Below are 9,856 nucleotides of genomic sequence, written 5' to 3'. Positions count from 1 at the left end.
AACAATTGCGAGATTGGAAGAATTTCGACCACAAGTCGTGGTGTGAGAAAGAGGCCTAAAGGGGGAACGCCCTGGCCTTTGGATTTATTCACAGGGAAACTGCCTAAATGACAAGGAGAGTATTAAGATATTAACAAGATCTATAAGTTGTCACACCCCTTTTTTAACAAGAAGTATGGACCACTCAGATCCCTTTACACTTGAGTATTTCATGGATATGTATGGGTCCTTCGATTGAGAACATAGCAGAATCACCCTTAATATCAGAGATACAAGAGAGATAGCACAACAATAGTTTGGATCCTATCTACTTCTTGTAATGAATCTTCCTTCAATCTCTATTTGATCTTCAACATGAGACTGGAAAGTGGACCCTGTTCTTCAGGCGGGCTCCTGATGCTTCTTAAATTTGCGAATTGAAGTAAGTCTAAAATGAATTCCCTTGTTCTCCAAGTGAGCATCTGATTACCAACAACTTGAATTGTATTCCATCGTTATCCAGGTGGGTGCCTGATTACCAATAACTTAAACTGTATTCCCTCGTTATCCAGGTGGGTGCCTGATTACCAAAACTCGAAACAGTATTCCCTCGTTATCCAGGTGGGTGCCTAATTACCAAAAACTTGAATTGTATTCCCTCGTTATCCAGGTGGGCGCCTGATTACTAAAACTTGAATTGTGTTCCCTCGTTATCCGGGTGGGTGCCTGATTACCAAAACTCGAAACTGTATTCCCTCGTTATCTAGGTAGGTGCCTGATTACCAGAAACTTGAATTGTATTCCCTCGTTATCCAGGTGGTGCCTGATTACTAAAACTTGAATTGTATTCCCTCGTTACCCAGGTGGACGCCTGATATTGCAATAAAATAGACAAAACAAAAGAAATTCTTCTGCCCCAGTTTGGGATCTGGGCATATTTGTGAGTGTTAATCGGATCATGTTACCTATAGAGCTCTAAGAATTCAAAAGCTTATCCAGGAGGATCTTGAAAGCTTTAAAACTAAGTCTCATTATCCAGGAGGTTCTGAAAATTTTAAAACTAAATCCCATTATCCAGGAGGGTCCTGAAAATTTAAAATTAAATCTCATTATCCAGGAGGGTCCTGAGACCTTTTAAAATTAAATCCCATTATCCAGGAGGGTCCTGAAAGCTTTCGAATTAAATCCCATTGTCCAGGAGGGTCCTGAAAATTTAAAAACTAAATCCCATAATCCAGGAGGGTCCTGAGAATTTAAAACTAAAACTCATTATCCAGGAGGATCCTGAAAACTTCGAATTAAATCTCATCTTAAGAGTGATAACTTTAAAGCTAAATTATATTTTCTAAATGGAGAACTTACGCTAAAACTTAAAACTAAATTCCATTATCCAAGAGGGTCCTGGAAATTTTAAATTAAATCTCATTATCCAGGATGGTCCTGAGAATTTAAAAACTAAATCTCATTGTCCAGGAGGGTCCTGATAATTTAAAAACTAAATCTCATTATCCAGGAGGGTCCTGAGAATTTAAAACTAAATTCCATTATCCAGGAGGGTCCTGAAAATTTAAAAACTAAATCTCATTATCCAGGAGGGTCCTGAAAATTTAAAAACTAAATCCCATTATCCAGGAGGATCCGGAAAATTTTAAATTAAATCCCATTATCCTGGAGGCTCCTGAAAATTTTAAATTAAATCCCATTATCCAGGAGGGTCCTGAGAATTTAAAACTAAATCTCATTATCCAGGAGGGTCCTGAACACTTCGAATTAAATCTCATCTTAAGAGTGATAACTTTAAAGCTAAATTATATTTTCTAAAGGGAGAACTTACGCTAAAACTTAAAACTAAATCCCATTATCCAGGAGGGTCCTGAAAATTTTAAATTAAATCCCATTATCCAAGAGGGTCCTAAGAATTTAAAACTAAATCCCATTGTCCCGGAGGGTCCTGAAAATTTAAATACTAAATCCCATTATCCAGGAGGGTCGTGAAAATTTAAAAACTAAATCCCATTATCTAGGAGGGTCCTGAAAATTTTAAATTAAATCCCATTATCCAGGAGGGTCCTGAGAATTTAAAACTAAATCTCATTATCCAGGAGAGTCCTGAAAATTTAAAAACTAAATCCCATTATCCAGGAGGGTCCTGAAAATTTAAAAACTAAATCCCATTATCTAGGAAGGTCCTGAAAATTTTAAATTAAATTCCATTATCCATGAGGGTCCTGAGAATTTAAAACTAAATCGCATTATCCAGGAAGGTCCTGAAAATTTAAAAGTAAATCCCATTATCTAGGAGGGTCCTAAAAATTTTAAATTAAATCCCATTATCCAGGGGGGTCCTGAGAACTTAAAACTAAATCTCATTATCCAGGAGGGTCCTGAAAATTTAAAAACTAAATCCCATTATCCAGGAGGGTCCTGAAAATTTAAAAACTAAATCCTATTATTTAGGAGGGTCCTGAAAATTTTAAATTAAATCCTATTATCTAGGAGGGTCCTGAGAACTGAGAATGAACTTACCTGAGCCATGCTCTCATCTTTGAGGATTCTGAACATAATTTCTTGCTCCCTAAACAATGCTTTTTCATGGGAGGTCCCTGTGGATTTAAAAAATTTCTTGCCCCTATTTCAGACAAATAAAATCTTGTTACTTTGAAAACGTGGTGGTTAGTTTTTGGCATCCTTGCTGAGTGTCTGCTTCCGCCACTTCCATGCTTCATTCTGATTAGCTGCTTCGGGCTAGCAAGAAGTTGTTTGACCTTTTGATTGGAACTGGACCATAAAACCTCTGCATGACCTGAATCTCTCGCACTCACTTGTTGCATTGTGTTTTCATTTTGAAAGTTGTTGAATCCTTGTATTTTCTCAAAATTCAAGATTCACTTGATTGCCTGAACCTCAGTTATCACCATACTGCTTATTCTAAATCAAGTCAATTGTGATGTGCCTGGCCGGACTCCGCTTTGTGCAATTTAGAAGCTGGTAGTAGTCTTTGAAATCCTTTCCTGCTTGTTCAACAAGGGCTAACTCAAAAGAGACCCATAAAGATAGACTCAAAGAGCAAAGTGAAATGATTTTTGACAAAAGGAACAAAGGAAAATTTTGAGCACAGATGACTATATGAAGAAGAATGAGAAAAGAAGACTTATCAGAGGGAAGCAGCCAGCTCCAATGATCATGACATTCATTTCGGATTGATCAGCCTAATCCGTCCAACCAATCATATTTTTAGTTCATGTCCTGTCTTCATACTTCAAAACCGGGCTTTCACTGATCCAATTTCTCTGTAAAGTCATAAGCCTCATTCGACTTGTAGCGTCCCGAAGGGTTTTCACCTACAAGCCTCTCTCATTTGTTCATATCTCAACTCACCATCGCCTTATGGTGCTCGCGAGGGTTTTCACCAATAAGACTCTCTCATTTTAAATTTTCTCTGTTGCGCCCGTGAACAAAGTGTTACCCATGATGTAAATCATACCTCTATCTTGCTTGACCTGGCATCCTCAAAGATTGATCGAAAGGTCTTTCTTTGGACGGTAATGTAGGCTTTTGGACAGGGTTAGAAAGAAAGGGTGGCATGAAGGCTCAAACTAACTTAAGATGAAAAGGGGTCAAAATTACAACTTTTGGAATCAGATCTTTTCAAAACCAAAACTTCTGCCCTAGTTTCTTTGGGTCCAGGGAGTTTTAATTTTTATTTTGATGGGACCGAACCGTGAGGCTGCCTACGTATCCTTAAAAGGAATCAGGTCGAACGTAGTTCAAAAAGAAAGTTGTTTGTTTTTGTTTCCCATTTTCTTTTCTTTTTTTTCTTTCTCTTTTCTTTTTTTTTCTTTTTCTTCTTTCTTTTTTTTTCCTTTTCCTTCTTTTCTTCCTCTTTTTTTTCTTTTCTTTTTCCTTTTTTTTCGTTTTTCTTATTTTCACTCATTCATCATCATTTTTTTTTCATTCTCTACTTCTACTACTGATTCCAAAAGAGGGGTATGAAAGAAAATAAATAAAGTTCAAAAGGGGTAACAAAGGATGAAAGTGTCTGGGTAGCGGAACAAAATGCCTTCGTCATTTCAACTTTGAATATGCCAAGTACAAAATACAACTGAAGGTAAGCAAAGAAATCATACATAGTACCTCTTAACTGCATCAGAATTGATAGTCATATCTACACATTTACCTTCTATGTCTGTTATATACAAAGCACCTTTGGGCAACACTCTTGTCACAACGAATGGCCCCTGCCAGTTTGGGGCGAACTTGCCTTTGGCTTCCACCTGATGAGGAAGGATGTGTTTCAATACCATCTGGCCCACTTCGAATTTCTGAGGACGCACCTTTTTGTTGTATGCTCTTGCCATTCTTTTCTGATACAATTGACCATGACATACTGCAGCCAATCTTTTCTCGTCAATCAAACTCAACTGCTCGAGCCGGGTTTTGACCCACTCATCATCATCAATTTTGGCTTCCGCGATGATCCGAAGGGATGGAATCTCAACTTCTGTAGGTATAATTGCCTCAGTTCCATATACCAGCGAATAAGGAGTTGCACCTACTGAAGTGCGGACAGTAGTGCGATAACCCAGTAAGGCAAAAGGCAACTTTTCATGCCATTGCCTAGAACCTTGCACCATCTTACGAAATATCTTATTTATGCTCTTGTTAGCAGCCTCAACAACTCCATTTGCCCTGGGGCGATACGGAGTGGAGTTCCAATGCATGATCTTAAACTGTTGGCATACCTCTTTCATCAAATGACTGTTGAGATTAGCAGCATTGTCTGTGATGATCACCTTGGGAATTCTAGACCGACAAATGATATTTGAATGAACGAAATCCACCACTTCTTGGTCACGGACTTGAAAGTTACAGCTTCGACCCACTTGGTAAAGTAATCAACGGCCACCAGAATAAACTTGTGCCCGTGTGACGCTGCTGGCTCAATTGGTCCAATAACATCCACGCCCCAAGCAACAAAGGGCCAAGGTGCAGACATTGTGTGTAACTCAGATAGGGGAGAATGAATCAAATCACCGTGTACCTGGCATTGATGACACTTGCGAACAAAACTGATACAATCCCGTTCCATGGTGAGCCAATAATAACATGCTCGAAGTATCTTCTTTGCCAAGACATACCCGTTCATATGCGGCCCGCAAACTCCAGAATGCACTTCGGCCATGATAGTTGAAGCTTCTTTAGCATCTACGCACCTCAGCAGTCCTAAATCCGGAGTCCTCTTGTACAAGATATCTCCACTTAAGAAAAATCCACTAGCCAGACGTCGAATGGTTCTCTTTTGGTCACCTGTAGCATGTACTGGATATACCCCCGACCTGATGTATTCATTGATATCGTGGAACCAAGGTTCGCCATTCAATTTCCTCTTCCACCACATTACAATAAGTATGTTGATCATGAACTTGGATATGTACGGGGTCGACATAAGCCTTGTCCGGATGATGTAACATTGACGCTAGAGTAGCCAAGGCATCAACAATCTCATTATGAATCCTGGGAATATGTCTAAATTCAACCGACCTGAATCGTTGACAAAGATCATGCAGGCACTGTCGGTACGGTATGAGCTTCAAATCTCGAGTCTCCCATTCTCCTTGAATCTGGTGAACCAACAAATCTGAATCTCCCAGAAAAAGTATTTCCTGGACTCCCATGTATATAGCTAACCTCAAACCTAGAATGCATGCTTCGTACTCATCCATGTTATTGGTGCAATAAAATCGAAGCTGGGCTATTACAGGGTAGTGTTGCCCTGTTTCAGAGATAAGTATAGCCCCTATTCTGACCCCTTTCGTGTTAGCAGCTCCATTAAAGAAGAGTTTCCAACCTAGCTTTTCATCATGGTCAACCTCGTCAACACACATGACCTCTTCATCAGGAAAATAAGTCTTCAGTGGCTCATATTCATCATCCACCGGATTCTCGGCCAAGTGGTCGGCCAAGGCTTGGGCTTTCATCGCGGTCCGAGTCACATAGATGATGTCAAACTCTGTAAGTAAAATCTGTCACTTTGCAAGTCTTCCTGTGGGCATAGGCTTATGAAAGATATACTTTAGAGGATCCACGCGAGAAATGAGGTAAATAGTGTAGGAAGATAGATAATGCTTCAACTTTTGCGCCACCCAAGTCAGAACGCAACATGTCCTCTCAAGCAGAGTGTACTTAACCTCATAGGGAGTGAACTTCTTACTGAGGTAATAGATTGCTTGCTCCTTATTTCCCATGACGTCATGTTGACCCAATACACAACCAAAAGAATTATCCAAGACTATCAAATAGAGAATTAAAGGTCTTCCAGGCTCTGGTGGGACCAGCACAGGTGGAATAGACAGGTACCTCTCAATCTTATCAAATGCTTCTCGACACTCGTCAGTCCACTTGACTGCAGCATTTTTCTTTAGCAGCTTAAAGATGGGCTCACAGGTTGTCGTGAGTTGAGAAATAAACTTGATGATGTAATTTAACCTTCCAAGTAGGCTCATCACCTCTATTTTTTTCTTTGGCGGCAGTAACTCTTGAATGGCTTTGATCTTTGACGGATCCAACTCAATACCGCGTCTACTGACTACGAATCCCAGCAGTTTCCCAGAGGGGACACCAAATGCACATTTTGCTGGATTGAGCTTGAGGTTGTACCTGTGGAGCCTTTAGAAAAACTTCCTCAAGTCCCTGACATGGTCAGATTGCTTCTTTGACTTTATGATCACATCATCTACATAAACCTCAATCTCCGTGTGTATCATGTCGTGAAATATGGTGGTCATCGCCCTCATATATGTTGCCCCAGCATTCTTCAGACCGAATGGTATTAACCGGTAGAAATATGTCCATCATGGCGTGATGAACGCTGTCTTTTCTGCATCTTCATAATCCATCAAGATCTAGTGATATCCCACGTAACAATCTACAAAAGACCCAATCTCATGCTTGGCACAATTATCGATCAGAATGTGAATGTTCGGCAATGGAAAATCATCCTTTGGGCTTGCTTTGTTAAGATCACGGTAAGCAACACATACCCTGGTCTTACCATCTTTCTTTGGTACTGGCACAACATTGGCTAACCAAGTGGGATATCGAGTGACCCGAATGACCTTTGCAGTAAGCTGCTTTGTGATTTCTTCTTTGATCTTCACACTCATATCAGTCTTGAACTTTCGCAACTTTTGCTTAACAGGAGGGAATGCTGGATCAGTTGGCAATTTATGAACTACCAGATCAGTGCTCAAGCCTGGCATATCGTCATATGACCATGCAAAGACATATTTATACTCAAACAATGTTTTGATTATTTCATCCTTAACTTGCGGTTCTAAATGCACACTTATCTTGGTTTTCCTAACATCATCCTGGTCCCCTAAATTGATTGCTTCAGTTTCACTCAAATTAGGCTTTGGTTTTTCTTCAAATTGTTTTAGCTGTTTACTGATTTCCTCAAATGTTGCTTCTTCATCATATTCTATTTCATCATCATATTCTACTTAGATTGTTATTTCAGGAATAGATTGGCTTTTAAGATTCGGCTGAAAATTTTTCATGCATGTCATGTCACTGCAACCAGCATAAAAGGAACTGTACAAAAGAAAAAATAAAACACTATTAAGAATAACGAAAAACTGGAAATTGCATTTCATTGAAAAAATAGAAAGATAGAAGGGTTTGAACATCAAAACAAGCAAAAACTAAAAATCTGGATTACAACCCTGGAATAACCCAGCTAATAGAAAGGAAAACAAAGCAAACTACCAAAACTCCTTCCTGATGGAGAGAGGAGTAGCTTCCCAATTGCTAAGCTTCACGTTTGGGCCAACGAGCTGCACATCTGCTTTACTAGAGCCTTCACCAACTTCTACCATATTGACCTCTTCGAACAGACTTTGGAACCTCTTGATTGCTCTTCATCAACATCGACCACAGGTTTTGGGATTGAGGAGGTTGGAGGTTTCTCGGTCCCTGGCTTGACAAAAGACTTAGAGATGTGTGGGACGGGCTTGGGGAGAGACCATACCTTCTGTTTCATATTTTTAACCCTTTTCACGTCCTTCTCTGTGGGCATGAATCCCAAACCAAATGTACCAGGATTCCCACTGGGGCGCACTGGATGCACAATACCCTGCATAGATGATCCCAAACCCTTGCCCGACACAAAACCATTCTTCAACATTTCATTCGCAACCATGACGGACGCGGAGGATAGCTTAGGACCTGGAATGCATTTTCCTTCAAGAATTTTCTCAACAGACACTGTTTCGAAAGTCTGATAGACTAAAGGTCCCTTATCATTTTTAGCTTCGATGAACGGAACAATTGTATCATTACAAGCTGACAAGTCCTCGTTACCGTGCACAACTATTTCCCACCTGTCCCATTCAAACTTCACCATTTGGTGCAGAGAAGATGGGACTACCTTAGCAGCATGTATCCAGGGCCTGCCTAACAATAGATTGTAGGAGACAGCCACATCTAACACTTGGAATTCCATGGTAAACTCAACAGGCCCTATCGACAATTCGAGCATTATATCTCTAACAGAATCTTTACCTCCCCCATCAAAGCCTCGAACACACACACTGTTCAAGTGGATTCTTTTGGTGCCAATCTTCAATTTTGCAGAGTAGACAGGGGACAAATATTCGCACTAGAGCCATTATCAACCAAAACCCTTGAGACAACAGAATCTTCACACTTCACTGTGAGATAAAGAGCTCGGTTGTGTTCTGTACCCTCCATAGGAAGTTCATCGTCCGAGAAAGTGATCCTATTTGCTTCGAAGATCTTGCCAGCTATCTTTTCCAAGTGGTTCACTGTGATCTTATTAGGAACATGTGCCTCATTCAAAATCTTCATCAAGACCTTGCGATGTTCATCTGAATGTATCAACAAAGACAAAAGAGAAATCTGAGCTGGTGTTTTCCTTAACTGCTCCACAATGGAATAATCCTGCACTTTTATCTTTTTCAGGAACTCCTCAGCCTCTTCGTCGGTGACCGATTTCTTTAATGGCATTGGGCTATCCTTGAATGGCTTGGCTTTCCTTAATTCTTCTGGGGTGAAACATCTCCCAGAATGAGTCAATCCTCCAGTTCATTAACTTCTTCCTCTATTTCTTTTCCTTTGTATGTCACTATCACTTGTTTATAATTCCACGGAACAGCCTTGGCATCCACCACTTGAAGCTGGGTTACTGGTTTAATGATAATAGGGGTAGTAGGATCCCTCTTCACAACTATGACAGGCTTACTTGGAATCCCTGGTACTACCACTTTTGAACTTTCCGGACTTGCCCTAACATCTTTTGACAACCCTTTCACGACCAACACTGGTGGTTTCAAATTGAGCGAGCTCGGATTTTCTGTCACCCCTTCAACTATCAAGGGCTTCGCTTTGGTAGAGTCAGGAGCTTTAACCAAATTACTTTCACTGGCCTGAATCATCATGACGGACTTCCTGAGCTCCCCGTCCTTGTGAACCATTTCAATTATATGCGTCTCTGCATGGGCTGGCACAGGGTTTTGGTTGATATTCGGCATGTCTGGGCTTTGGACTACAATTTGGTTGGTTCAATAAGCTCCTGGATTGCCGTTTTCAAACGCCAACACTTCTCTATGTCATGCCCTGGAGCATCAGAACAATAGGCACATCTTAGGGAATAGTCGAGGTTCTTTGGAGGGGGATTCGGTATCTTTGACTCAATCGGCCTCAAGACGTCCAACTGCCTTAACCTTTGAAACAGACTAGCATAGGACTCTCCAAGCAGGGTAAAAGTTTGTTTCCGCTGCTGCTTGTCTCTCTCCTATACTCTGGCCTTGATCGGAAATTTGAACCAGTGGGGTTTTGATAGGGTTGTGGGGGTGGA

Source organism: Nicotiana tabacum, chromosome 1 (genome assembly GCF_000715075.1).
Source record: "Nicotiana tabacum cultivar K326 chromosome 1, ASM71507v2, whole genome shotgun sequence".
In the NCBI taxonomy this organism is placed as follows: domain Eukaryota; kingdom Viridiplantae; phylum Streptophyta; class Magnoliopsida; order Solanales; family Solanaceae; genus Nicotiana; species Nicotiana tabacum.
Note: the sequence above shows the minus strand (reverse complement) of the source record.